General features: G+C 46.2%; 1 long non-coding RNA gene across 1 annotated transcript in view; it reads left to right on the top strand.

The window, feature by feature from the left end:
* Positions 1 to 10,520: 10,520 nt before the first annotated feature.
* Positions 10,521 to 27,476, top strand: part of LOC131481129 (uncharacterized) — a 79,905-nt gene continuing 62,949 nt past the window's right edge. Inside the window, exon 1 of the long non-coding RNA XR_009246046.1 lies at positions 10,521 to 10,608. This is a non-coding gene — a long non-coding RNA (uncharacterized LOC131481129). The remainder of the gene's footprint in view (positions 10,609 to 27,476) is intronic.

The following is a 27,476-nucleotide window of genomic DNA, read 5'->3' as shown; positions in this document are numbered from 1 at the left end:
CTGGAACTTCGATCAATAAATAAAAGCCTTAGAGCGAGAAAGAGAGAGAGAGAGAGAGAGAGAGAGAGAGAGAGAACAACTTTCTATTTAGGACTCCCAGTAAGAACAACACAAGCATTGTTGCTCTGTTCTAAACATTAATGGAATAGTGTTTGTCTGCCCAGGAGCTGCTCAGAGAAGGTGGTCAGAGAAGAAAAGGGAATCTTGGCAGAGGGACGAGGAGGTGACTTGGCCCGAGACCCTTTTCCTGGAAGGACAGTAGGTGGTGAAGGGTCAAGGATCAAGTCATGGATAAAGAAAAAAAAAGTCTCTCATTCTTTCATGCAATGTCACAGCCTGCTGTCTCAGTCAAGGCCTGGTACGTACAGGGGGTTAGGACTGCTTAATGTCCCCAAGAGCTAGAAATCTAGAGATCTTGTTAAAGACTGGGCATGGTAAGGCAGAAAACAAAAACAAGACAAAACAAAAACAAAAAAGAAAAGCAACATTCTTGTAAACGCCAGCATGTGTTAGACTTCCCTCTCGTGGCTGAAAGCGAAATGACAGGCCCACGGGTTTCAAAACCATCCATTGTTCTCTATTGTTTGCCTAGTAAGAACCCCATTTGTGGGCATGGCAAGGTAGCCTAGTGGCTGAAGTCCTCACCTTGAAAGCCCCGGGATCCCATATGGGCACCGGTTCTAGTCCTGTCGGCCCTGCTTCCCATCCAGCTCCGTGCTTATGACCTGGGAAAGCAGTTGAGGACGGCCCAGAACCTAAGGACCCTGCACCCATGGGTGACGCGGAGGAGTCTCCAGGCTCCTGGCTTCGGATCAGCTCAGCTCTGGCCATTATGGTCACTTGGGGAGTGAATCATCGGATAGGAGATTTTCCTCTCTGCCTCTCCTCCTCTCTGTAAATCTGACTTTGCAATAAATAAATCTTAAAACAAACAAACGAACGAAAGAAGTCCATTTGTTGCATCGCTCTGTGTGCCTACCCGGCAGATGTCATTTCTTCCATGATATCCTGTAGTTCTATGCCGCAAGAACTCAGCCATCCATCTTGCACTTAGCTCCTGAGAAATTGATATAAGCTGTTTTATATTAGATTTTCTAGTACCTGCCTGGCATTTGTTGTACCTGCGAGGGCTTAGCTGTGTGCTCAGGCAGCCCCGGGCTTCCACTGCTGTGTTTGAGAGAGGCATGATCATGAATTGGAATCAGTGTGCAGGTGGCCAGCGTTTGTGTTGTAAATGACAGAGGGATGAGACACGGTGTAGACAAGGTTAGTGGCCCTGCTGACGCTCACTGAACGCTCACTAGATCTGGTTGCTTCGTGTTTCTGCACCTGCATGAGCAGTTTGTTGAGTCAGGTGAGCAGAGGATGTGTCGGGATGAAGAGGATCTGGCTGGGGCTGTGTGCCATGAGGGGGAACTGCCACTTCGATGCCAGCATCTCTAATGGACAGTGCTTGAAGTTCTGCTTTCTCTGTCCCCAACCCAGCTCCCTGCTGATGATCCTGGAAAAGCAGAAAGATGACCCAATTGTGTGACCTGGAAGAAGCCCCTGACACCTGGTTTGGCCTGGCCTGGCCCAGCCCTGGCTCTTGGTACCATTTGGGGAGTGAAACAGTGGGTAGATTCTCATTATCCCTCTCTACTTGTGTCTTGCAAAGAAATAAATCTTAACAAGAAGAGGACCCTGGGTTTGCATCCTTAGAATGTAACTATGGCTTATAGCAATTTGAAGCTATTACTAACCACTCTGATGGTTTTGTTGTGATGGCTAATTAGGATAATGCCTGGCATATAGAAATAGCTCTGTGAGTATTAAATCATTATAATAGTTCTTGCCATAGAAAGTAAAATCAGATGTTATTTTTAGAATAAATTGATACTGTTTAATCATCACATCGGCTCCTCCCAACAAAGCTACTACGATGAGGCCCTCAAAGGCACACAGAGGTCAAGAGTGCCCAGGTGAACACATCCTCTGATCCCATCCCTCTTTGCTGGCTGACATTGACAAGTCTGAAGGTCAGGGCTGTAATACTGGAGCGTCTTGGTGAGATCTTAGGATGCAAGAGCTAAGTGTGGGATACGGGCGGGAGGGGGCACAATCGTTCAGATCAACAAAACAGTTACTTGGGGATGTGGCTGCTGGTGGTGGACGGAAGAGAGGCGGAAGAAAGGGATAATGCATCAGTTAGCGTCAGCAGGAAGCTAGCATTTGGGACCACAGATACTAAAAATCTTGTTTTTACGTTAAAAGTCAAGATAGAATACACATAGCACAACACTCACCCTTTTAAACTGTACAAATCATCGATGTATTTTTAGTGTACTCACCAAGTGAGTTTCATCTTAAAATGGAACATAGTATTAATACTTGCTCTCCATTTCCCCTACCCTGGCAACCACTGATTTGCCTTCTTTTAATGTCTGAGTCTGCCAGTCCTGGACGTGATGCTTGGCGTCACACCGTTGGTGATCCCCTACAGCTGGCCTCTTTTGCTTAGTGTAAGTGATGTTCTCAGAAGTTGAGATGCCTGGGGCAGCATGCATCAACACTTTGCTTCTTTTATGGTGCGATGATTTTCACTGTGTGCTGATGACACACTGAATGGACCCCTTTGCCAGTGGAAGACCACATGTCTGAGCTTGTATTTCTGGTGTCTGAGTCCTGTTCCATCAGTGTGTGGGTCTGTCCTTATGCCCATGCCACATCCTTCTGCTACTGTAGCTCTGCAGTGAGCTCTGAAATTACACGTGTGAATCTTCCAATGATCTCTTAAATATCACAGCTTTGCAATTTAAAATGTGAGCCTTGCACATGTGCTGAGCTCGGAGAGGTCACTGAGCTCAGGGCACTGCACTGGTCCCACAGGAAAATAATGTTGACTGTGGCATTGTATGGGTCAAAATAGGCCTGTGTGTCCCTCAGACCTAACGGCCAACAGCTTCTGGCAAGATCAACACCACCAACAACCTAACCCTATAGGATTCCTGGTATCTTCCTAATCCTGGAACCTGCTCCAACTGGAAGTGGGAGAAAGGTTGTACAGACTGGTGGCCTCAGCATGGTATCACAGGAGGTGGAGAGTGGTGAACCAGGAGCTGGGGCTACAGAGACCGTGGTGAAAATCTAACATAAGAACCCAGACTTGGAACTTGCTGAAGGGAGTGGCACAAGTGACTGCAAACAAAGAGCCGTGTACCAACTGCAATAAGTAAAATAGAACTGTAGACCTGTGGGTGACAGAGCTTAGAAACCTGCCTCAAGGAGAAGAATCTGCTAACCAGAAGTACAATGACCAAGAGCAAAAGAGGAGACAAAGGCACAATGAATATTACTGAAGACTTCTCTGCAAAGGAGCAAAAGCCTTTGCCAACCTCAGAGTTCACTGAGGAAGACATCGAGAAAATGGGGGACACAGAATTCATAAAACACTTGATACAAAGCTTCTTATCAACAAGAAGCACGTAAAGCAGGCATTCAAGGAATTTAAGGAATATGTGATACTAGAAATGAATCAAATGAAAGCTGATATATTTAAAAAATGAAGAATACAGTGGAGCAAATTAAAAGTACAGTGGAGTGTCTCCAAAATAGAATAAATGAAGCAGAAGGGAGAATCTCAGAATTGGATATTTCCTGTCACCAGGGGGAAACAAACAAAAAGCTGGAAGCAGAGCTGGATCAGGCTAAAAAAATATTCAAAAATTAAGAGACACTATTAAAAAGCAGAATATAAGAGTTATGGGAGTTCCAGAAGATACAGAAAGATAAGCTGGGTTTAAAAATGTATTTAATGAAATTTTAAAGGAACTTTTCCCTAATCTAGAAAGAGTTGGGAAACAAGATCCAGGATGGGCACAGAACTCACAACAGTGTTGACCAAAAGTGATCTTCACCACGACACATGATAATCAAACTCTCTTCAATTGAACATAAGGAAAAGATCCTTAAATGTGCACATGAAAAAATCAATTAACATATAAAGGAATGCCAGTTAAATTTACAGGAGACCTCTCACAGGGAACTCTACAGGCCAGACGAGAATGGAGTGACATTTTCCAGGTTCTAAAAACAAAAAATTGTCGGCTCAGAATAATGTACCCAACAAAGCTTTCCTTTGTCTTTGAAATAAAATTCTTCCACAATAAAGCAAAGTTAAAAGAGTATGCCTCTTCCAAACCTGCCCTACAAATAATACTTAAAGATGTTCTCTTTTTTTCTTTTTATTGATTGCATTGCATTATGTGGCACAGATTTATAGGCACTGGGATTCCCCCCGCCTCCCCACACCCCCCCATGGTGGATTCCTCCACCTTGTTGCATTACCACAGTTCAAATCCAGTTGAAATTCTTTCATTGCAAGCATTTACCAAGCATAAAGTCCAGCATCTTATTGTGCAGATAAGTTCAGCGGTTTCTTGGGGAGACCATCTCTGGTCTGAAGGTAGAGCTGGCAGAGTATCATCCCGATCAATTAAAAGCCCCAACATACCATCAGCAACAATTCATAACATTATGGAATTAATTGACATAGTATTGAGTAACCAATATGTTAAAAAAAAAGAAAAAAAAAAGAATGCAAGTTCTCAACCACATCCTGTGACTTCTTCATTGACATTTCAATTATTAGTGTATATACAACCGGGTTCTATACACCTTAAAATGGCTATAGATTATTATTCAGCTGTCTTGTGTCTATTTTAATTTCAGTATTTAGCAGTTTATAGCATTGAAACATGATTTTGCTGAACCTGCTGTTTTTCGGGTAGTCTAACTCTATAACTCTAACAAGACATATGTCAACAGTTTAGGTGAACAGTTTTAGGAGGGGTGTGCAGAGAAATCCTCAATACCCTAGTGAGGAGTAACTAATCTCTGTGTCCCACCCAGTGAGGTGTTAAGTGCATCCACGCTGACCGTTTCCTGTCTGATTCTAAGCTTTTCTTGCTGTTCTCTGTCTATCTATTCTAGGTTTTTTGTTTGTTTGTTTTGAGGGGTTGTTGGAGCGATCCTGATGGTCATTGTGAGATATGGTGAGGAACCAGGCAAAGACCAGAGAAAGCTCCCCTCCCTAGTCCCGAAGGAAGTTTACTGTTCTTCTGTTTCTGCAGACTGCTCAGGGCTCCTGGTTGTCGTTCCGATGACCTTGGATCCTGCAAGGCAGGATTTGGACTTCTTCCATCCCATGTGGTAGATCCAAGCAGGAGTGGGTGACCTCAGAGTTCTTGGCCTCCGAAGGCACTTCAATTCCCTGTGGTTTCCTTGGCAGTTGGGATGTAGTCCTTGGTGCTCGTACTGATAGTCCTTGGTGAGGATCTGGGAGTCTTCAGGGTTGGGATACAAGCCTCCTCCTATCCACCTGCTGCACTCTAGGGTTCCCCCCCCCCCGACTCTATGCGCATGACCTCGTGTTAAGAGGTTGTCAGGATCGCTCCTAAAGATGTTCTCTTGACAGAGAAAAGGAATAGCACCCAACAAAACGAAAGGCAAGTGTGATGAGCATTCCAGTAAAATAACAACAGGAGACTAAATCAATGAACAACACATTGTTAAAATGACAGGACCAAATTACCATCCATTTGTATTAACCCTGAATGTAAACAGCTTAAACTCATCAATCAAACATCATAGATTGGTAGACTGGATTAAAAAACAAAACCCATCTATTTGTTGCCTACAGGAGACACATTTCATAAAGATCAGTGGAAACTCTGTCTCATGGAGTTTGATTTTTTTTGTTGGTTTCATTTCTTCAAAACACTTTCTTTATCATTAGATCCTTCACTGACACATAGATCACACAGTAGCATCATTTTCTTCAAGAAGGTTCTTGATTTTCTTTTTCATTTCTTCAGTGACACATTAGTCATTCAGCAGAATGTTATTTAACTTCATGGCATTGTTAATTTTTTTTCTTCCTGATGTTGATTTTGTTTTGTGGCTTTTTATTTAAGGGGATGTAAAGTAACTGTAATGGAGAGTATCATATCTAGCAGCATGTTATTTAACTTCATGACACTGTAAATTCTATTTTTCTTCCTGTTGATGATTTTGTATTATGGCTTTTCATCTATAGTAACTGTGTAATGGAGACCATCATATCCAGATGTGAGGATACAATGCAGTATGCATCTCTACTTCCAGACTAAAGATGGACTCCCATTGTCCATGCCCGCAATGATGGACATATGACTGTGTATGAAGAACTATACTATAGTAATGAGATAGGGGAACTCAGTGAGGGGGGAGGGATTTGGGGAGGGGATAAGGGAAATCCCAGGGCCTATGGAACTGTATCATAAAGTGATAGTAATAAAAAGAAGTAAAAATAAATAAATAAAAGGACATTTCTGATAACATTTAAATATGCTACTGTTACTTAAAGATCTATGACAAAACTTACAGTAATTCTTACAGTTAACAACCTGATATAGGTGATGTGTTTGCTATTAAACTCAGTTTTACTTTGGCAGCACTGTAATGGATGTTAGGAAGAGCTGAATCATTGTATCATTTTATTTTGAGGACAGAATTGAGAAAAACAAGGTTTACATGTGAATTTTGCAATTTGTTCAGTACATTGTCTTAGAAATATTCAATTATTTTTCGTAAGAAGCCATTATTACTCTTTATATAAAATGAATAATCTTATATTTAGAAATTGATGTTTAATAGCCAATTTATTTGTATAATATGGGAAAGCAAAAATAACACTGACTCAAAATGAATGATCTATTAACAATAAATTATTTCATAAATAAATGTTTTTAAAAAAAAAAGAATGATGCTAGAGGAGCTGGTGCTTGGCTTAGCTGTTCAAGCTGCTGTCGGAGAGGCTGGCACCCTCTATGGACTCCAGTTGCGTCCTGGCTGCTCCACTTCTGATCCAGCTCCCTGCTAATGGCCTTGGAAAAGCAGCAGGAGGTGTTCAAACGTTAGGGTCCCCTGTCACCCATGTGGGGAGCTTCAAAGACATTCTTGGCTTCAGCCTGGCACAGCTCTGGTCATTGTGGCCATCTTGGGAGTGAACCAGGGAAGCGAGACCTCTCTCCTCTCTGTCTCTTGCTATGTCACTTTGCCTTTCAATTAAAATAAAATAAATCTTAGAAAAGAAAGCCAACCAGGGCTCAGGGCTCAGCATAGTTGCAGCATTTCGATTGATTCCTTTATTTGTGTGTCTGTCTGGACTTGTTAGATGTAAGGCCAGGGATATGGTAGCTTAGGCAAAGAGGAGACTGTTACATAAGTGGCAGTTGTATTAGTAAGGATGCAATAAAGACAGAAAAACCACAAGTGCTTGTGCATGGGTGCACGGAGAGGACCAAGGGAAGGAATGGAGTGACAGGACATTGGCTGGGGGAAAGGAAGAGGGATTCCAGGATACGGCAAGGGTCGATGTAAGGAGCAACCACTACTCCAGCTGACAGTCCATGGCTGGGAATGACTAGCTGAGCTCACCCAATTGCAGAGCAGTTTCTGTGATGCCCAGTCAGGGGAGCTCATCAGGGAGCTGCTTTCTCTAGGTTTCAAGCAAAGCTGTACCCAGGGAGATGTTACTCCTCTGCTACAGTCACATGAATGGGCTGCAGGGGGCGCTGCTGTGCCTCCACAGGAGCCAGGTACGGGGAAGGTTTTGCAGTCTGAGTCATTGCCTACCAGCACTGTGTATAGCAGAAGCAGTTCCCGGTGCACCAGTGACAACACGTGGCAAGTCAACTCCATACTGTTGGTTCTTCCCAAACTTGCTCACCTGTGGGAACCCGCTGCAGTCATGGACACCACCACCCTTCCCGTTGCTCAGGCTCAGACCTCAGGGTCATTGTCACATCTGTTGTCTGCTGCTGACCCCCTCCTGTCTTCTCACAGCTTCATATTAGTTCTTGGTCCTGTTTACTGAGGGGGGTTGCCTCCAAGAGGAGAGAGGAGGGAACTGAACTCTGAGATCCAGGGATCCAGTGGCTTCCTTCTAAAGTGAACCACCCTGGACCTCCCTATGGGCAGAGAGATGAGGTGTGCACCTAAGAAAAGCACCTGCCCCAGGACATGCTTTCTGATCTGTTCCGCCTCACCACCATCATTCCTATTTTCCCTGTCTTCAAAGTGGATGGACTTGAACAAGGAAACACACGTGCTCAACCTACAGCCCCCAGCCCCCAAACAGCCATTTTGGAGAGTGTGGGGTCCAGGTCCAAGTGGAGACAGAACGGGCAGAGTTTCTCACTGACCATGTGAAGACTGGAGGGGCCTCTGTGGGTGCAGTCCTCTGGTTCCTCCCCCAGATCCGCTTGGGAATCGGAGGCTTGTCCCGCGTTAGGACAGCTTCTGCCCTACTTCCTGTCCTCGCCATGGCTCAATGACAGGCTGGGACCAAAGGTGATGTCAGAGCCCTCTTTACAGAAACACAACAAAAGCTCTAGCTTCTTTCTCTCCCTCTCCTTCTTTCATTACCTTCTTTTTCTAAATACGTCATATTTCCAAATCTGTAGAAGAAGAGAGGCAAAAGGGTATCAAACTGCCATGTATCCATTGGTCATCTTCAAAAATGGATTTTCGGGTTGTGGTGGTGGCCTCACAGCACAGCATGTTAAGGCATCACTTGGGGTTTGCGTCTCCTGTTGGAGTGCCTGCCTGTGTCGCAACACCTCTGCTTCCAGTCCGGCTGGCACTGCACACCCTGGGGAACAGTGGTGGTGGTTAAGTGCTTGGGCCCTTGTCATCCATGTCGAAGACCTGGCTGGAGTTCCAGGCTCTTGACTTTGACCTGGCCAAGCCCTGGCTTTGTGGGCATTTAGGGAGAGAATCAGCATTTGGAAGATCAGGAGGATCAACAATCTCTCCTTCACCCCTCTCTGTGTGTGATTTTCAATTAGAGGAATGTAATTAAACAATCATTGAAAATGATCACGTTGCTATCAGTTTCATTTCATCTGAAGGCCACACTTCTGTTGTTTGCTTATTTTGTTGTGGTGGGGCATTGTAAACAAACCCTGGGGGCTGGTCTAGCTCTGAGCGCTCTGCTTCTGGCTCAGCCGCTGCTAATGCGCCTGGGATGGTAGCAGAAGATGGTGCAAAGATTTGACTCCCGGCAACCGTGAGGGAGACTCGTATGGAATTCTAGGCTTTGGCTTGGCCCTGCCCTGGCTGTTGTGTTTGGGGAGCGAAGCAGTGGATGGAAGCATCCTTTTTTTTCCCCATCTTTTTCTGTAACTCTCTGCCTTCATAATGAAAAACTCATGCATCAAATTATCAGTAAGTATTTTAGTATCAAATAAATCTTTAAAGACGTTTAACTACAGTACTCTCATCACCTATAAGAATTAAAAATAATTCCTTAATGCTATAAAACAGAGGGATTTTTTAAATTGTTTTCCTTGATACAATTTAGTTGGCAGTGGGCTCTCACTTCCCCTTCCCCAAATTCCCTCCCCTCCACTCTGTTCTCCCCTCCAGGTTCATAATGTGTGTCCATCGTGAATTTTCCCAAGTCCATCATGCTTCCACTGGAGTGTCTCCCAGCCATGCAGGAGAATAACTTTTCGTTGTAGGTTAATTCTTGTATCCTGGGGCCCTAATATAGGTACAGTGAGGATTATGCCTTCGTTGTTTATGGGCAGCACCAATAACAGTTATATGTGGACATTGGCACTCTCAGTGGTTATAGACACAGTGATGGCTTGTTAAAACCTACAGAGTCAGATCAGCAGTCCAGGAGGAGTTGGAAGCGGTTAAAGACAGAGAAGGTGTTATTTGTGAAGTGAACAAGTGAACATGAAAAGAAGAAAGGTGTAAATACCCACTGAGAGAGATCTGGGAGGTGGGGTGTCTCCTGAAAGGAGAAAGGGAGACACAGAGAGAGAGAGAGAGAGAGAGAGAGAGAGAGAGACTGACTCTGGTGTTTTAGGAAGTGTCTTGGGTTTTTAAGGGTTCCCTGACCCTTCCTTGTCTGGGTGGGAACCTGCAGAAGACCTTCCTCACTGCTGGTCTCTAACAAATTAGGAAACGGGCAGATGATTTCTGTGTTGCCGCTTGAGGGAGTTATTGGGAGACTGACAGATGATGATTTTCCCAACAAATAGTACATGTGCAAACAGGGGGCAATGAGGTGGTGGCCAGGGAGGACAGCCTCATACGGTTGGCCCCTGGACTTGACACAAAATTTTAGTTGGCTCCAGTGATCTCAACTCCCCTCTTGCTCCTAATGGAGAAACACTGCTTGGCCCCTGTCAAGATCTCATTGTTTCCATTTTTTTTTTTTTTAACGAAGATGAGACATTTCGTAACAATTCCTACCTTCAGCCTTGCCCTCATGTCTCAGAGGAGAGCCAGCATTGAGCTTTCAAGGGTCTCTGGTGCAGCTTTCCCAGGTGCATAGTCATCTAGGGGATTTTCTGAGCGAGTGCACACACTGCACTGCCCATTTCCATGTGCCCTTGGATCTGTTCTACCAGCTGCTGCATGTGCAACCACATGTGACGGGCGGCTGCCACACTGAACAGCATGACCCTTCCCAGTCCTGGCACAGTCCGGCCAATGGATGCACAGCCGTACTTTGCACACCTCGCAGGAGGCTGTCACTTCTTCACTGATGGATCCTCTGCTAGCTGGTAGGTACGTGGTACAGACTCAACAACCCTTCTTAGATCCTGTTTTTTCAGACCACTCTTCAACATTGACAAGTGTGGGCTACCCAGCTGTCAAACTCCGAGCTGTAACACGCAGGGGCAAGGGGGACTTGTTGAAGAGCACGCTCAAGAGCTGTGCCAGGGAAAGAGTGCATGAAGAAGCATGGGACAGAGGGACAGGTTGAACTGTGATTTAGAAACAAAAGTTTTAGCCAATGCCGCAGGGAACTTTGGGGCTAGAGTTAGCCCAGACTGGGGTCTTGGTACATTGTTTGGATCAGTCACTGGATAGACACAGCTCCTAGGGTAGAGGAAAGGAGGGTGCCCTTGGGCAACTCTTTCAGAATAGGGCATCTGTTACAGGGACTCAGCTGGGCAAATGAAGGCTTCATTCCTGAGGAGGAATGAAAGTCCAAGTGACACAACACAGCATCCATGACACAGCCCCAAGCCACTTTAGCAAGCTCTTCAGCTTTCTACCAGTCCAGCTGCTGCCAGGCAATGAGCTTCTCTTATACTGGAATCAATGCCCATCATAGCAGATTTTCATATAAAAATGGGTCCCTTGGATCTACGGAAATGCCACATTTGGCAAATCAGGCGTTCAGTAAGACCTGGATGGTGGTTTGGCACAGGATGTTAGGAAGGAGGAGAGGTGAATCCACTGTCTGCAGAGGATGGCCAGAGTGGCAAGTGATGTTAAGACCCTTTGAAGGGGATTTGGACAAAAAAAGGAAAAGTGACATATTTCTGTCATCAAAGAGTCCATAAACAGAATAATGGAGGGCTCGGTGCGATGGCGTAGTGGTTAAGGTCCTCGCCTTGAACGCGCCGGGATCCCATATGGGCGCAGGTTCTAAACCCAGCAGCCCCACTTCCCATCCAGCTCACTGCCTGTGGCCTGGGAAAGCAGTCGAGGATGGCCAAAGCTTTGGGAGCCTGCACCTGCGTGGGAGACCCGGAAGAGACTCCTGGCTTCAGATTGGCTCGGCTCCAGCTGTTGCGGCCACTTGGGGAGTGAATCATCGGATGGAATATCTTCCTCTCTCTCTCCTCTCTGTATATCTGCCTTTCCAATAAAAAAATAAAAAAAATCTTAAAAAAAAAAAGCTAGAATGATGGAAATAGACAAGGAAGACGTGTGACAGAAGGTTGCCATGGTAACTGTGATGTCAGAGTGTTAGGGAGCACAAAGGGTCCAAGGGGGAAAAGACAAATTATGTCTTCTTGATACCTTCTATTTTGATTAATTTTAGGCTTCACAGAAAAGTTGCAAAAATAATTTAGAGAATTGCTGATTATCTTTTATGGAAATTCCCAAAATGTTAGCCCATTATCACCTTTGCTTCAATTGCTCCCTCTTGCTCTCTCTCTCTGTTCTGTGACTCTCTTCCATCATGATTTTTCCTAACTTGTTGGAGGGTAAGTTGTAGATTCATTTATTGCCCATTTGTCCCTAAATACTTCAATGCGTACCTCGTAGAATCAAGGACATTCTTTTCACATAACCCCCAGTGTAAATATCAAAGTCAGGAAATCAATACTGGAACAATGCCATTGTGCTTGCCCACCAAGAGTCTCAACCCTGTCCTTCACAGCAAAATACCATCTTAGATCATGCATTCCTCTCCATTGTCACTTCTTTGCAGCTTCTTTTAATCTTGGACAGTTCTGGAATCTTCCGTGACACTGGTGTTTCAGAAGACTGAGAATGAGTTATTTTGTGGATTTTCTTTGCTTTGTCTGATTTTTTTTTTTGTGGTTAGACCAAGTGTCTTTCTCCCTCTCTCCCTTTCTCCTCTACTCCCCACCCATTTCTCTCCTCCTTCCTTTCTTTGATAGAACAGCCCACAGACATGGCACCTTAGTCTCCTCTGTGCTTTATACTGGGTGGCATAGGAAGCTGGTTTTCTCCAATATTGGTCAAGGCAGTTTCTGCCAAGGTTACCATTCTGGAGAAATGGAGACTTATGTGAAAATCCTGTTATACTTCAACTTTGTCTACTCATTTCATCATTCGTTGATAACTCATGCATGCAAGTTGTAGAACTAAGTTAACTAGATTAAGTAATGACATCAATGGGCTGGCGCTGTGACATAGCAGCTGAAGGTACCGTCTGTGATGTTAGTATCCCATATGGACAACATATGGGCAATTGGTTTAAGTCCCAGCTGCTTCACTTCTGATCCAACTCTCTGCCAATATACCTGGGAAAGCAATGGAAGATGTCCCAAGTGCTTGGGCCCCTACACCCATGTGGGAGACCAGGAAGAAGCTCCAGGCCTATACCTGCATGTCGGAGTCATTTGGGGGAATCAATCAAGAGATAATAGCTCTCTCTCTCTTTCTCTCTCTCCCCCCCCCTCACTCTATCTCCTCCTCACACTACTCTGCTTTTCAAATAAACCTTAAAAATGACCAAACTAATGACATCTGTGGAGACTGCACAAGCAGGTTTGGTCACATTCTTCAGTTCCAGGTAGGCATGGCTTCTAGGGACACACTACTCACCCTGCTTTACCTGACCAGCTTTTGACTCATGCCCTGCCAACTTTACAACCCAATGAGGAGAGTTCTTTTCCTCCAGTATCCAGATACTAGTTCAGGATACTTCAGTTCCTGTGTCTGATCAACCTTCAGCTGGCTACTGTGGTCAAAGAATGAATGCTAACTATTCAATTCAGGTTATGTGGTTGGGGAGCTGAGAAGGTTTTATGATTTTAAGTTTTCTACAGGACTGGGAGGTGGAATGGGAAAACATGTGTGGGCACCCAAAATTAATCATTATATTCTTTACTCATCCAAAGAGGCTGTTGAAAAATGTACACTTGGAGCATTGGCCTCCATGGAGAGTGGCCCAATTTTCTTTTTGTCCTTGTACATGGGATTTCCAAGTTTTGTCTGGGCATTGGGGCAGATAATAGCAGGAATGGCTTCCAGATCTTCCTTGCAGTTTGGTTTGGTCATGTCTAGTCAGCTTATGCTGCTGCAGCAGACACTGGAGATGGACTGGCCACCACACAGAAGAAATCTGCTTCTGTTTTGGAGGCTGCAAATCCAAAATTAAGGTTGCAGCTGATGCAGCATCAGGTGAGGGCCTGCTCTCCGGGTCATTTCCGCATCAGTTGCCATCACTCTGGGATTAGGGTTTCAGGATAGAAATTCTGGGGAGACACAAGTTCCAGTGTATAAAGCAACTAAGTTTTGGGCAGTGAAATGTTGAGTGACGTTGTGTGTGACTGCTGTGAAGCAAGCTTCAAGCGAGCAGTTCATCCTTCAGGTCTCATTTCTTCCTTCCTGTTGGCTCAATATGGGAACAGTGGTTTTGTACAGTCACCATCTTGGCCCCATTTGCTGAGCTTTGTAAGGAAGCTGAATGGGACAGAATGGCGGTCGTGAACACAGTGGATTCTATGACATTCCTCCACTTGTCTATTTTCTCAATCCTCCAATATCCACCTACTCTCACCTTCATGATACCTTCCAGACAGTTTCTGTCTCCCTGTCTCCCATCCTGAGGCTATAACAGATTCCTCCCCACCCCAAACTCCCAGGGCATGCATGTCTATGTCCACATCAAACTTCTGGCATATTCTATTACATTGTGGTTCCTTGGTTATTTCCCTCCTTCTGAGAAGGAGCTGTACAATTCATTCAGCTACAAACCCAGACTGACTTCATATCCAATCAAGGTATGATGAAGATGGTATCAGAGATCTGGGGAGGTTTAGCCATTGGTTTCCTGTGCCTGTGTGCTTGACGAATGGTTCTTTGTGGCTTCGATGGGGACTTAGCCTACTTGCAGAACTTCCCGGAGCGTTGTTTGAGTTTTAGAGTGCCTTCTGGTTGGGCTGCCAGGTGAATGCAGAGCAAGCAAAGAGAAAAGGGGCACCGCACTCAGGAAAGGCAGAGTGCTCCAGGGGCAGCCTCCACACCAGCCTTTCCATTCTCTCCCAGCTGCTCCTCTGTTTCAACTGATTTGAAGCCTACACATGTATCTGGTGCCTGGGCACAGGTTCATTTCCTCTCCTCGCCTCCCTTCTCTGTGTCCACTCCAACAAACCTCTGCAGTGTATCCCCTCCTCTTGTTTGTCTGGCTCAGGCTTGGGGGTGCCTTTGAACTCTATCTCCTACCCTAACCTCTCTCCTCTCAAGCCACCTTTCCTGCGATTCTCGGGGCAACATTCCTAAGCCAAGACACAAGTATGACTTCTTGTCCAAACTGCAGTTACTTCCACTTGTCACCTAGTCAAGTTCAAGTTCACAGAAGAGTCCTCTGGCCCCTGCGTTCTGGCCTTGAGCTGTTTCTGTAGCCTCAGGACTTGCTGCATTCTTGAGCCTCAGCTCATTCTGTGTACTGTCTCCCTGCCTCCTCTGGTCTCCTTACCTTTCAAGGCCTGATTCAGAGTGAAGATGTTTTCTTCAGCAGGGCTGGGGCACACTGGGCCTGTGAAATCATGTGGTCTGGCTCTACCAAGGCAACCACAGGCGGGTCTTGAAACTCAATAAATCTGTAACAGGCTAATGTTTAACTTAATAATTTTGTGTGGTCTACGAATGATGTTATAATTGTCCAAATGGCCTTGGGCAGTGTAAAGGTCCCCTGCTCCCTTTTGTAGTGTCTCAACCTGTAAGTAAATTTCCGAGTGTGTGTGTGCGTGTTGGTGGAGAAGGCTGACTGTCTTTCTCAGTACCACTGAGCTGAATTTTAGAAGCAACCCAGTGTGGTTCCTATGTTTTTTTTTCTCCCTAACACAGGGACCACATGTGGCAGGGGATATTTACAGAGTAGAGGGTGGGGTTGGAGGTTTATTTATTTGAAAGGTAGAATTATACAGCAAGGGAGAGACAGAATAAGAGAAAGCAAGAAGGGAAGAGAGAAAAAGAGAGAGAGAGGTAGATGTATGTATAGCGAAGCATCTCTCATTTGCTGGCTCATTCCTTATGGCTGGGACTGTGCCAGCCTGAAACCATGAGCCAGAAACTCAGTTCCGGTCTCCCTGGGAGTGATAGGATCCCAGATGCTTGAGTCATCTTCCACTGATTTCCCAGGAGCACTAGCAGGGAGCTTGATCAGAATGGAGCACCTGGGATGCAAAGTGGTGCCTACGTGGGATGTTACTATCACGGTGGCACTTATTCCACCAAACCACAGTTCCAACCCCTGAGGGTTCGCTTCTGTGTCTGCATGCCCATCTCCATTAGACCATGGTCTAATGATGACCCAGCCCTCCAGTTTTGAACCTACCCCTGCTCACCCCCCCAAGTCCACTACGCTATCACACCGGGCCCTGCCTCCTTGTTCTTAAAGATATGTCCCCACTGTCCAGCCAGAGGTCGGCCTTTGGCCTTTCCAGACATGATGCCACCATGGACTCTCAGCCCCAAAACCTCCCCTGGGACTTGAGGTTGAACAAAGTTTCCACAGCTCCCCCGGGGCCCTTTGTTCTGTTGGCTTGCCCTAGCAGGGCATTCCTCTGTGACCACCTGGGTCTAACCGGGGAGGGGGGTTCCAATAACCCCCTCCAAAAGAAATGTGTGGGGATCTCCACTTCTTTTCTTCAAAGTGGCTTCTTTGTCTCCTATGGGTGGGCAGCTCTCCCTGTCTGGCTCACAGAGGAGCAGTATTTGAAGAAAGGACATTTGTGATGTCACCAGAGTCAAGTTCTATCCTGCCTCCAGAAACAGACATAAGGAAGGGCCACAGAAACGACCGTTTACGGAACAGAGGGCTTGTTTGCAACTGCTGCTGCCTTCATCCAGACCAGGAAGCAAGGAAACATTTTTTTCTTTCCTTTTTTTTTTTTTTTAAATTTCCTATTTGAAAGTCAGGGCGATAGAGAAGGGGGTTGGTGAGAGAGCTCCCATCATTTGGCCCACTCCCCAAATGCCTGCATTGGCTCAATCCACGTTTCCCATGTGGCTGGCAGGGAAACCACTGGCACTGTCGTCACTGCCTCTCAGGGTCGGTGTTAGCAAGAAACTGGAGTCAAAGGGGGAGGCGGCCATGACGCCCAGGAGCTCTGAGAGTGTCTTCATTGGCGCCTCTCTCAACAGGCCGACCACTCCGCTCCCACAGCCTCTTCTTCTTCAAGGTCTGCAACATTCGGCTGTTATCAGCAAGACGGAATCTAAGAAATGCTGGTGGAGAATGTGAAGGAGAAACCTTGCACACTGTGGTTGGGGATGAAAGTTGGTGTGGTCGCGATGGAAAACAGTGTGGTGGTTCCCTAGAAAACCAGAGAGAACAGCTCTGTGATCCAGCCGTGCCACTACTGACTAGGCACGCAAGGGAAACGAACCGGTTCGTTGAGGGGACACCGCATTCACAGGCTTGTTGCAGCACCATCCAAACGAGTCAAGCTACGAAGGGACAAGAAAACGCGGTGCAGATGCACGCTGGAATATGATTCGACACAAAGAGAAGGCAGTTCTTTCATGTTGGCTGAAACAAGCAAGGGTCAGAAAGCCTTGTGTGCCAACTAAAAAGTTAATCTCAAAGAAGCGAGGAATACAATAGTGGTTGCCAGAGTTTGGGAGGGATTGAGAGAAGGACAGGGAGAGAGAAGATGGTTACTGGGTACGAGTGGACAGCAAAAACAAAATGTTCGATTGCACCGTAGGAACTATGGTAAGCAACAATCCACTGACTACGGCAGGACAGCTAGTAGAGAGGATTTTGAATTTTACAACAGAGGGAAATAAGTTTCCGAAGCGTTGTTAGACACGGTTAGATTTTGGTGGCGATTTGGGTAGCAGCATTTCTAGGTTCCGTTGCTGCCTAATTCCAGGATTTCTGTCTTGTGCAGTCTGTGATGGCGGGGAGAGGATCCTGTCATCTCCTGGTTTGCCACTAGGCTGCGCTATGGGTCTGCAGTCGGGCCGGCCTAGGAGTAACAGGCGTTAACTCCTCGCTCATTGTGTACAGCGTCCTGCAAAGACGACCAATAACGAATGGGCAGGGCCTGCTCCCTCGTCTCTGTGTCTGAAAGAACCCCGGATTCGCCGTGCAGATTCACAGATTGCCATCGACCGTCCCCGCGGGCTGAGTCCTCGCCCCAGATACTTCAGCGCGAGGCGGACTCGACGCTCCCTGCACCTGTTCCCCTTCTCCATTCCAGTTCGGCAACTAGGTTGTGCGATTTACAGGAGTCTCCCTAGAGGGCGTGCAGGACGTTCTCCTTGCGTGGGCAGCAGTGGGAGAGGAACAGCGGCCGTCCCTGGCTAGGTGGAAGGAGCTAGAATTCACGCCCAGGTTCCCTCTCCCAGCTGGTGTGCCCTGACCCCGCGGTCCCACTCCAGGCCGCCTTTAGGCAGCGGCACCGCCTCAGGGAAGGCGCTTAGCAGCAGAGGTCAGGGCCCTGAGGTTCACCCTGGAACCACTGCCTGCCAGGAACGGCCTGCATTTTCTCCTCTGTGAAGTGGGGGGTTCACAGGTGATCTCTGGGGACGGCGGAGGCAGTTTATGGACTGCTACTGGCTCCTGGGCAAGGTGTAGGACCCTTAGAATGAAGGTGGGTGGAAGACACTTGCGTTCTGGGTCTTAGCTTACTTTGTGATCGTGGGAAAATCTCTTAACCTTTCAGGACCAGAAGTTGTTGATTCTGAAAGACAAGGTTGCAGCGCAAGATGCTTGTCTTAGGCTGTTGGGACTGCTAGAGCAAAATCCTTAGATGGAATCCTTTATACACGGTAGAGGGCTCTCAGGTTCTGGGCTTCAGGACGGATTCACTCTTGGCTTACAGGTGAAGCTCTCATGGGCCCAGGACAGGCAGCCCTTCCCACCTCTTTGTAAGGTCCCAGATCCCATTTAAGGTGTCTTCTGCCCCCATGGGGTGATCACTTCCCAAAGGCCCCATTTTATGCTTTGTTTTGCCACTCCAGGCCCCCCTCCTTTAGACCGTGTGGTTACAAAGCAACAGGGCCATTTCCAAGGGGGAAACAATGGAAAATCCAGGCAGTTCTCACATGAAACATCAAAGGCAATCCCATGTGCTACAACAGGAGCCCTGGCTCGCAGCTATCCCCCACGTGGGGACCGACAGGCCCCCGGGGCAGGTTTAGCACAATAACTCCGCTGGTTCCTCACTCAAAGAACTGCTTCCCTTCAGGTCCCGCCTTCTGGTGTCATCTCAGCGCAGTGAGGTTCCCACAGGTATGTTCTGGTGGGACACAAACACAAGGCTGTGGTCACCCTTAAACTCTGTTCTGAAATCAGCCTCTCCCACGTCCTATACTTCTCAGCCTTGACCCAGAAAATCCTTGGGTGAATACAGGCTGTGGAAGCAAATAGAAGAGTGAGCAATTAGAGTTACCTGGATTATCCCTGAAACAAAGTCCACCCTGCACCCCTGGGACCTCCGTTTGCTGGTCTTGGGGTGAGTTATTGCAGCAGCCCAGAGACCACAGCTCCCCCCACGCCAGGTCAAAACTGTTTGATTCCATGTTTGTTCATTGCATCCTCAAAACACAAAAATTTTATTGACATGTCTGTCTCTGGCACGGATCTATTTTTCCTTTGTTCTGTGGCCCGTCACAGATGTAGCTGTCAGCACGCCTGTGCAGCAGGTGTCTAGAGGGACTGCCATCATCTCTGTAGGACCAGGGTTGTGATGTAGCATGGCATGTGACATTGGCATCCAAAGCTCTGGCTTCAGTTCCGGCTGCTCGACTTCTGACTCAGTTCCCTGCTGAAGCACCTGGGAACAGTTCCTGGCCCCTGTCGCCTATGTGCGACACCAGGATGGACGTCCTGGTTGTGGCCTGGCCTTACCTTGACAGTTGTCATCACCTGGGAAGTGAATCAGCAGATGAAAGATCTCTTTCTCTCTTTGGCTTTCCATCTCTCTCTCTGTCATTCTGACTTGTGAACAAATAACAATAAATATTATAAAACAAGAACAACCACCACCCCATAGATCATAACTCAGGGCCCGGCACATGGCATTCACTCTAGATTTTTGGGTGTGAATAGGGGAAGGGGGGAATATGGGCGTGAGAATGATGAGTGCAGCAGGTGTGCTGGAGGGGCGATCAGCTCTCCTACCGCCGCGGGCTGAGGGCAGAGTCGGAGGGCTCCTGGGATGACCCCCTGCGCTCCCTCCCCCAGTGCAGGTGGAAAAGGTCTTTTGTATGCTGACTGAGGAACGGGCTCAAGGTCAAACGTCTGCAGTGTCAGGATCAGTCTTTTTTTTTTTTTTAATGTTTTGGTATTATGTGTGTTCAAGTATAGACTTCATGTTCTCTTTTATTTTCCTTGAAGGTTAAACTTTTGCTTTTTTCTCCCTTCTATAAAGATGTTTTAAAAATCCCATCTTGAAGCTTTAAAGATTTTTTTTCTCCCAGCAGCTAGATAGAGAAATATAAAACCCACCTACCTGACAAATGAAAATGATGGATACACATCTGCATTGGAAAATAAAAGCCAGCCGAGTCTTTTTCTAAAGCTCATTCCAGGAACGTAACTGGAAAGGCAGGTTTCACACAGACTCCGTGGTCGAGGCTTGAAGAGAGGGCAGAGCAGGTGGTGGGAAGAGAAAAGCTACATGTGTTATGTTGCAGACGCTTTCTGTAGAAGGGACACTTTCTCTTCCCGCTGCAGGATGGCTGTGTCAGCCCTAGTTTTGCAGTAGAGGGAGTTCAAGGCTGTGATGTGTTAACCAGCACGTCTAAGGTTTGCGTGCCGAGTAGCAGCAGTGGCTTCCACTTTGAGATTTTAAAATGTTTTAGTGTCTTTCTTTATTTGAAAGGCGGTTACAGGAAGGGTGGTGGGGAAGCAGTTTAAGCACTTGGGCTGTTTTCTGCTGCTTCTCCAGGGAGCCAGAATGGAAGTGGAGCAGGTGCGACTTCAACTGGTGTTCTGGTGTCACAAGATGCCTAACCTGCTATATCACAGCAGAGGCCACAGATGATTTTTGTTGTGTTTATTTGTTTGTTTTGAAAAGCAGAGTTGCAGAGAGAGAGAAGGAGAAATAGAGAGAAGAGGCCTTCTATCTGTTGACTCAGTCCCCAAATGACTACAATAGCTAGGGCTGGGAAAGGTCGAACTTGGAGCTCATCTGGGTGGCACGCCATCCATCACTTGGCTCATACTCCACTGTTTTTTGTCCAGATTTTCCAGTATTAGTTATGAGCTGGTTTGGAAGTGGAACATCTAGGACTGGAGTCAGCATTTCCATATGGAATGCTGGCGTTGCAATCAGTGGCTTAATGCACTGTGCTTCCAGCACTGACCTCTTGTTAGGGTTTTATGTACTGAACTCCTCCATGAATCCTCAGACACACTCGCAGGACTGCAGCTTCCTGCCCAGCTGTGCATGCCCTGTGATTCACACCCTCTTTTGATCTCTTCTTGCCTGTGATTGTGACCTGGGGTGACTTCCTCATTCATGGATCTTAAGCCAGAGGGCCGGCAAGTGCATTAGACATTGGGTTCACGTCGTAGCTCCTGCGCTTACTAGCTCGAGGGGGGAGTAATCCTTGGCTTTTTTCATGTATGAAACAGGCGTCTGTGTTACCCATTTAATAGAATAGGTATGAAGATAAAGTGACATAGTGGAAATAAACACCCCCAGGGCCTAGGTGCCCAGCACCTGTTGGTGTTGCCAGTAGTTGCATCATTGAGAGATCGCTGGTGTCTTGCCTTTTCCTCCCTGCTCTGAGATAGATGCCTTGCAGCGCTCCCTCTAGTCCTGAATGGACTATTGTGAATTTTGAAAGCCCTCTACTTCCTTAAGGTGCTTTGTTTCAGTCTTGGAGGACTGTGAGAGTGAATGGCACATCCTGGCATGTGAAACCTCTCCGGAACCACCCGGAATCTGTGCAGAGAAACACAAGCAGATGCTTTGCCCTCCCCGAGAGGAAGGAGAGGAGTTTGCATCCTTGAGGGGCTGGTCTTCTGTCCCTCAGAGGGTGGAGGTGACCAAGGCGTGATGGCTCAGTGCTTTCCTGGTGGGATGGAGGTGGGTGCTGATTCTCAAGCAGGCAGAAGGAGTGGGCCCTGGAGGGTGAGGGCTGCAAGTCCTAAGCTACGAGGAGTAAAGGGTGTGGGGAGACTCCCAGGCAGCAAGATCTGAGGTGGGGAGTGGCAGGAGGCACCACGTAGGCCAGCTGTCCATCGAGTGTCTGTGTGGTTTCCCTAGTGTCATGGACTCCAGCGTGCAGACAGCGCCTTTGCCTTCGAGTGGACCTGGCGTGTTTGCCTAGGAGTGCTGTGCACTTACCCACAGAAGCTGCAAGATTAGAAACACTCTCCTGCGTTTCTGACTGTAATAGCCTCTTGTCACGTACATCTCAGGGTATCAGGCGGGGAAGGGGTGTGACAGCTGAGATGCAATCTTTCTCCATCAGTGCTTGATCTCAGGTGAGCTAGCAAGCATTGCTGCAACCACACAGAGTGGCTAACACACTGTTCTGAAACGTCATGAAGATTACTGTGAAGAGATGTAAAGCATTTAAAACAGCATCCGAAATTTCAAAAGGTGCTTGCAAAAGGCATGTTTTTTATTTAGTTAGTTTTTAATTACTTAAAAGGGGGAGTTAGTGAGAGAATGAGAGAGAGAGAGAGAGAGAGAGAGAGAGAGAGAGAGAGAGAGAGAGAGAGTCAAACAGATCTTCCTTCCATAGATTCACTCCCCAAATTGCCAAGAGCTTGAAATTCCATCCAAGTCCCCTCTGTGGGTACAGGGCCCATCTTACACTGCTGTCCCAGGCCCTTTAACAGGGAGCTGGATGGGAAGTGGAGCATCTAAATCTTGAAGTGGTACTCACATGGGATGCCTCTGTTGTAGCCAGTGGCTTGACATGCTGTGCCGCAACTCCAGCTCCAGAAAATGCATCGTATGAAAACAATAATGCATGGAGTTCACTTTTTTTTTTGCACCAAAATGAGCTTTTCTTTCAATTACACTTTCCTATAAATTTCTTGGGGTCCCCTCATACAGCAAGTATGCAATCGCATGTGAGCTATTTGTGTCATTTTCTCTCTCCCTTCCTGGCCCCCTTGGAATGTGGGTCCGTGAGTTCTTCTCATCTTGCAGATTTTACTGTCAGTTTTTGTGGGTAAACTTTGGGAAGAAGAAAAATCATGGAAGTAGGTAAATGAAAAAGTCCCCAAATCTCACATCACCATTCCTTCCCTTTTTTTGGTTGGTGGCTTTTGACTTGTCTGAGCCATTCAGAAACACAGCCGGTTTCTGCTCTGGCACGTGAGATTCAACAAGCTTTCTCACGGTGTCCTGCTATTTCATCCCTCTCAGCTTCCCGACTTCCGGCAGATTGGAGGAAGCCCCTCTAGAGCTCAGAGACCAAGGTCAGGATTGCATGCAAGGACAGCCCAGGGTGACCAGAGTGAGGGTGGAGGGTGTGAAAACAAAGGCAAGTGGGCTGCAATGCCAGGCTGGCCACATCACCAGGAAACTTGCTTGGCTGCTGGGTCACTTGAAGCATCTTTAGTGCAGCACATTCTGGACAGTTACTGGCTCCTTCCTGTCTGCTGCTTCTCACTGGTCACAATTTGCTTTGAATGGGCTTATGCCTCTGCACTTGCTGGATGTGATGTGTGGCCACTCTAGGGTCTGATGGGGAAAAAACTCTACCTGAGTTGAAAGTAGTTGGGGAGCAGCGGCTGGGCTTGCTCTGGTGGGGTCTGAGTGCTAGAACTCCTTTGGCTCCTGCTGTAGAGGGATATGGAGGAGGCTGCTGAAGAAAAACACTAGGGTTAGGGACATCAGCCAGGGTGCTCTCTTGAGGGAGCTCTTAGGGGAGATGATACTGCCATGGGTCTGAGTGGGAGTTTGCCTTCTTTCTCATGACTCTGGAGTCCAAGATTACTCCAACATATGGCAGCCCCTTTCACCATGTGGCTTGAAAAGTTACTACGCAGGAGAAGAGAGTGGTAACTGAAGTGTGTGGATTCTTTCCTATTGCACTCGAGATGGGCATACCTCATTTCCATTCATTGCCATTGTCATTCTGTATTGATCGATATCCTTGACTTGTTATTATTTTATTTTATTTTGACACAGTTCCACAGACTCTGGGATTTCCCCTCCCACCTTTGCAAGTCCCCTCCCCCTCCACTGATTTTCCCTATATTATTACAATAGTATAGTATGGACAATGCATAGAGTCCAGCATCCTGTTGTTGAAATATATTTAGCAGTTTCATTGGGAGTCCATCTTTTATTTGGAAGTAGAGATGCATACTGCATTGTACCTTCATGTCTTATGTGAGGCTGAGCAATGTAGGGGATGCTTCGAGGCGTCTTGGGTAGCTACCCTCATCTGCAATGCTCATGTTCCTACCTCCTGAATCCCAAGCCTTCAGTGTTGGGTGCTCATATCCGTTGTTAGCATTTACATGGTGCTGTCCTTGAAAATACACCATTCTGATCTCATGCTACCAGCTGGAATGTATACTTGGGAGCCATTATTCTGACTGCCTCATGCAATGATTTGGCCCAGGAACGCTACTAACCAAAGCAACTTTTGGCGAGCTGTGGGCCCTCCTCATTGGGGAGTACTGACTAGAAGACTGCCCTAAATCTGGCGCATATTTTCTCACCCTGAAATCTCTTTTTTATATATATATATATATATATTTTTTTTTTTTAATCAGACAACCTGAACTTACACAAACATCACAGTTATTTGTAGCTCCTTTTCAATGCAGAGTTAAGTAGTACACTATATTTTCCCGAATTAAAAATTACTGCCTGCATTTTGGGGTATGAACCAGTGGATGGAAGATTGCATTCTCACTCTCTGTAACTCTGCCTTTCAAATAAATAAAAGAAATATGTAAAAATTTATTGCATATATTTATTTAGTTTTCTAAAGACTTATAATGTCACAAATGTCAGTCAGTTTTCTTTCCCAACAGACTTCCTTCTGGGAGTTACATTTCCCAACAGGGAATGAATATTTTGGGCCAGATGTTGGCGCAGCTGGCCCTTCCCTTTACCTGTGATTTTTTCCCTACTTTCTCCTGACTCACTTTCTTGTGTTTCTATAGCACAACCTCCAGGAGCTAAGCAGGAAAGGGAGCAGTGGAGAGAGCTTTTTGACTGTAAATATCCATACAGATTCTTGGTTTAATCTCTGGTTGGAAATAGCCCGATGGCCCTCTGATTCCAGTTTCTTGGTATGTGACTTTTTTTCCTATCCAGAAGTTCATAAGATATTTTAACAGCTTGTCGTATGAAGATCTTGTTGCCATAAACATGTTGGACATTGATGGCCTTTTTCCATCTGAATGATTCGCAAAGGACCCAAAGGATGAACGATGAGTCCTTCTCCCTCCTGGCTTCTCTGGTGCCCCACACGTGCTCCCTCACCAGCTGGCCCCCCGAGTTCTGAAGAGTGGCTATATGCTTGGGCAGCTTTGGCTCTTGACATTGTAGCAAACATTTTTAACATTTCCTCAATTCATTGTAAAGTCTTTGAAAAAATCCATTTCGTGGCACCACAATGTCCTAATCCATGCATGGACCATGACGTTGCCTTAATAAATTCACCCTTATGAAATTTCAGGCCATGTCGACTGCTTATACTGGGCACAGTGATGTGAAAAGCATGGCTGCAAATCTTTGTATCTTAAATTATTTCCTGCTGTGCTGTGTTTCAGAGTGTTCACATGCCAGACCTCTGTTTTGGAGTCTGAGTAGACATGGTCTCATGTGGTTTGGTATTTCTTTCTTTCCATGGACAGCTGAGGACAGAATCCCATTTGACAAGGAGTCAGGCACGAATGCTAGGGAACATTTGCCCGACTCTTGCCCACACGCAGAGCACAGAAATTCCTTTCCTGCAAACCGCTTCTTGCTAAAGGGAGGCTTTCTCACTCATGCCAGATGACATCATCACCAGGCTCAGCTGTCCACACAAAAATTCCAAGCTGTGAGCTTGGAAGTCACGACTTCCCGGTTCTCCTTTGAGCTTCTAAAAACTTACACACCTTGTTCTTCCTCTCCACCAGGTCTGAACATTTACAGGGTTCAGATAGCTTTAGAATTCTCTCTCAGTGAGCTCTGGTGCACACAGAGTAAGCAGCACATTATATTGGTTGGATGGTTTTGCTTTTTAAAGCATTTTTATATATGGAATCACACCTGATCCTCACTGCACCCTGGCAAGTTCTCAGACCAGCCTAGTTGATCCTCTTGATGATGAAATGGCCTCAGAGATGAGGTCAGGGTCACACAGTGATCTCAGAGATCAGGGGACCAATCCCTGACCTTTGAAGTCAGCCTCGACCTAAGATTGCTTACTTAGGCAATCTAACTGGGGTGTTTTTAGGAAACAGAAAAGAGCCATCGGAGAATCATCAAGTAGAATGACTGGCTGGGAGTGGGAGAGAATGGGGTGTGTCCTGGCAGATCCCATCATATCTCAGTGTGATGTTCCTCTCCTGCAGGAAGGGAACAAGGTCACCTGCTCTTCAGACCTACACCTGAGAGCATCTGTCGCAGCACCTGCAGTGTCTGAGGACAGGATCACTGTTGTCATGAAAGGGCTTACACCAAATCACTGGATATCACAGATGGCACAGCCACGATGCTTCCATTATGGCAGTCCAGACTCAGGACGTGGGAAGGACCCCGCGAACGTAGAGTCAGGGTTAGAATTAAGTGTCAATCTCCTCATCCAGCCACGTCTTTCCTGTTCTGACATCATCGCTCTAGATCAGCTGGAACCAGGAGCCCCATGACGTGGCTGTGGCCACACCCACTGGGTACAGCAGCCCGGCCCTTCCTGCCTCTGTGCTTATATTGTTTGCTGCCTGTGACCTTTTCATCTTCTCATGGTGCTCTCTTGCTCTGGCTCTTATGATTTCATATGTTTCTTTTTAATTATTATTATTATTAATTTTTATTTTATTTTTATTTTTTCTATTTTTAACATTTTATTATCATTGCTATCATTTTATGATACAGTTCCATATTCCCTTATCCCCTCCCCCAATTTCCTTCCCCCCCACCTAGTTCCTCTATATCATTACTAAGATATAGTTCTTCATACTCAGTCATATGTCCATCATTGCGGGCACGGACAATGGCAGAGAGTCCAGAATCCTATTGTCAAGATATACTAGACAGTTTCATTGTAAGTCCATCTTTGTCTGGAAGTAGAAATGCATACTGCACTACATCCTCACATCTGGATGCTAGTCTCCATTTCACAGCTACTGTACATCCATTTAAATGAAAAGTCATGATACAGAATCAACAATAGAGAGAAAAATAGAAATTTACAATGCCATGAAGTTAAATGACATGTTACTAGGTATGACAGTCTCCATTACACAGCTACTATACATCCCCTTAAATGAAGAGCCACAAAACAAAATCAACAACAGGAAGAAAAAAGAAATTAACACCATGAAGTTAAATAACATGCTATTAAATGACTAATGTGTAGCTGAAGAAATGAAAATCAAGAACCTTCTTGAAGAAAATGATGCCACTGTGTGATCCACGAGTCATTGAATGATTTAATCAGAAGTGTTTTGAAGAGATGAAACCAACAGAAAACAACAAACCCCATGTGATATAGTTTCCGCTGATCTTTGTTGAAGTGTGTCTCCTCCAGACAATAAGTAGATGGGTTTTGTTTTTCAATCTAGTATACTAATCTAGGACGTTTGATTGAGCTTAAGCCATTTACATTCAGAGTTTAATATACATGGGTGTTACTTTGGTCTTCTCATTTTAGGAATGGGCTGTTCATTGGTTTAGTCTTCTGTTGTCATTTTACTGGGATGTTCTTTCCGTATGCCTTTGGCTTTGGTAGGTGCTGTTCCTCTTCTCTGCCAAGAGAACATCCTGAAGTATCATTTGTAGGGCAGGTTTGGA

This window comes from Ochotona princeps, chromosome 9, assembly GCF_030435755.1.
Source record: "Ochotona princeps isolate mOchPri1 chromosome 9, mOchPri1.hap1, whole genome shotgun sequence".
In the NCBI taxonomy this organism is placed as follows: domain Eukaryota; kingdom Metazoa; phylum Chordata; class Mammalia; order Lagomorpha; family Ochotonidae; genus Ochotona; species Ochotona princeps.
Note: the sequence above shows the minus strand (reverse complement) of the source record. Positions and strands in the feature narration are given on the sequence as shown.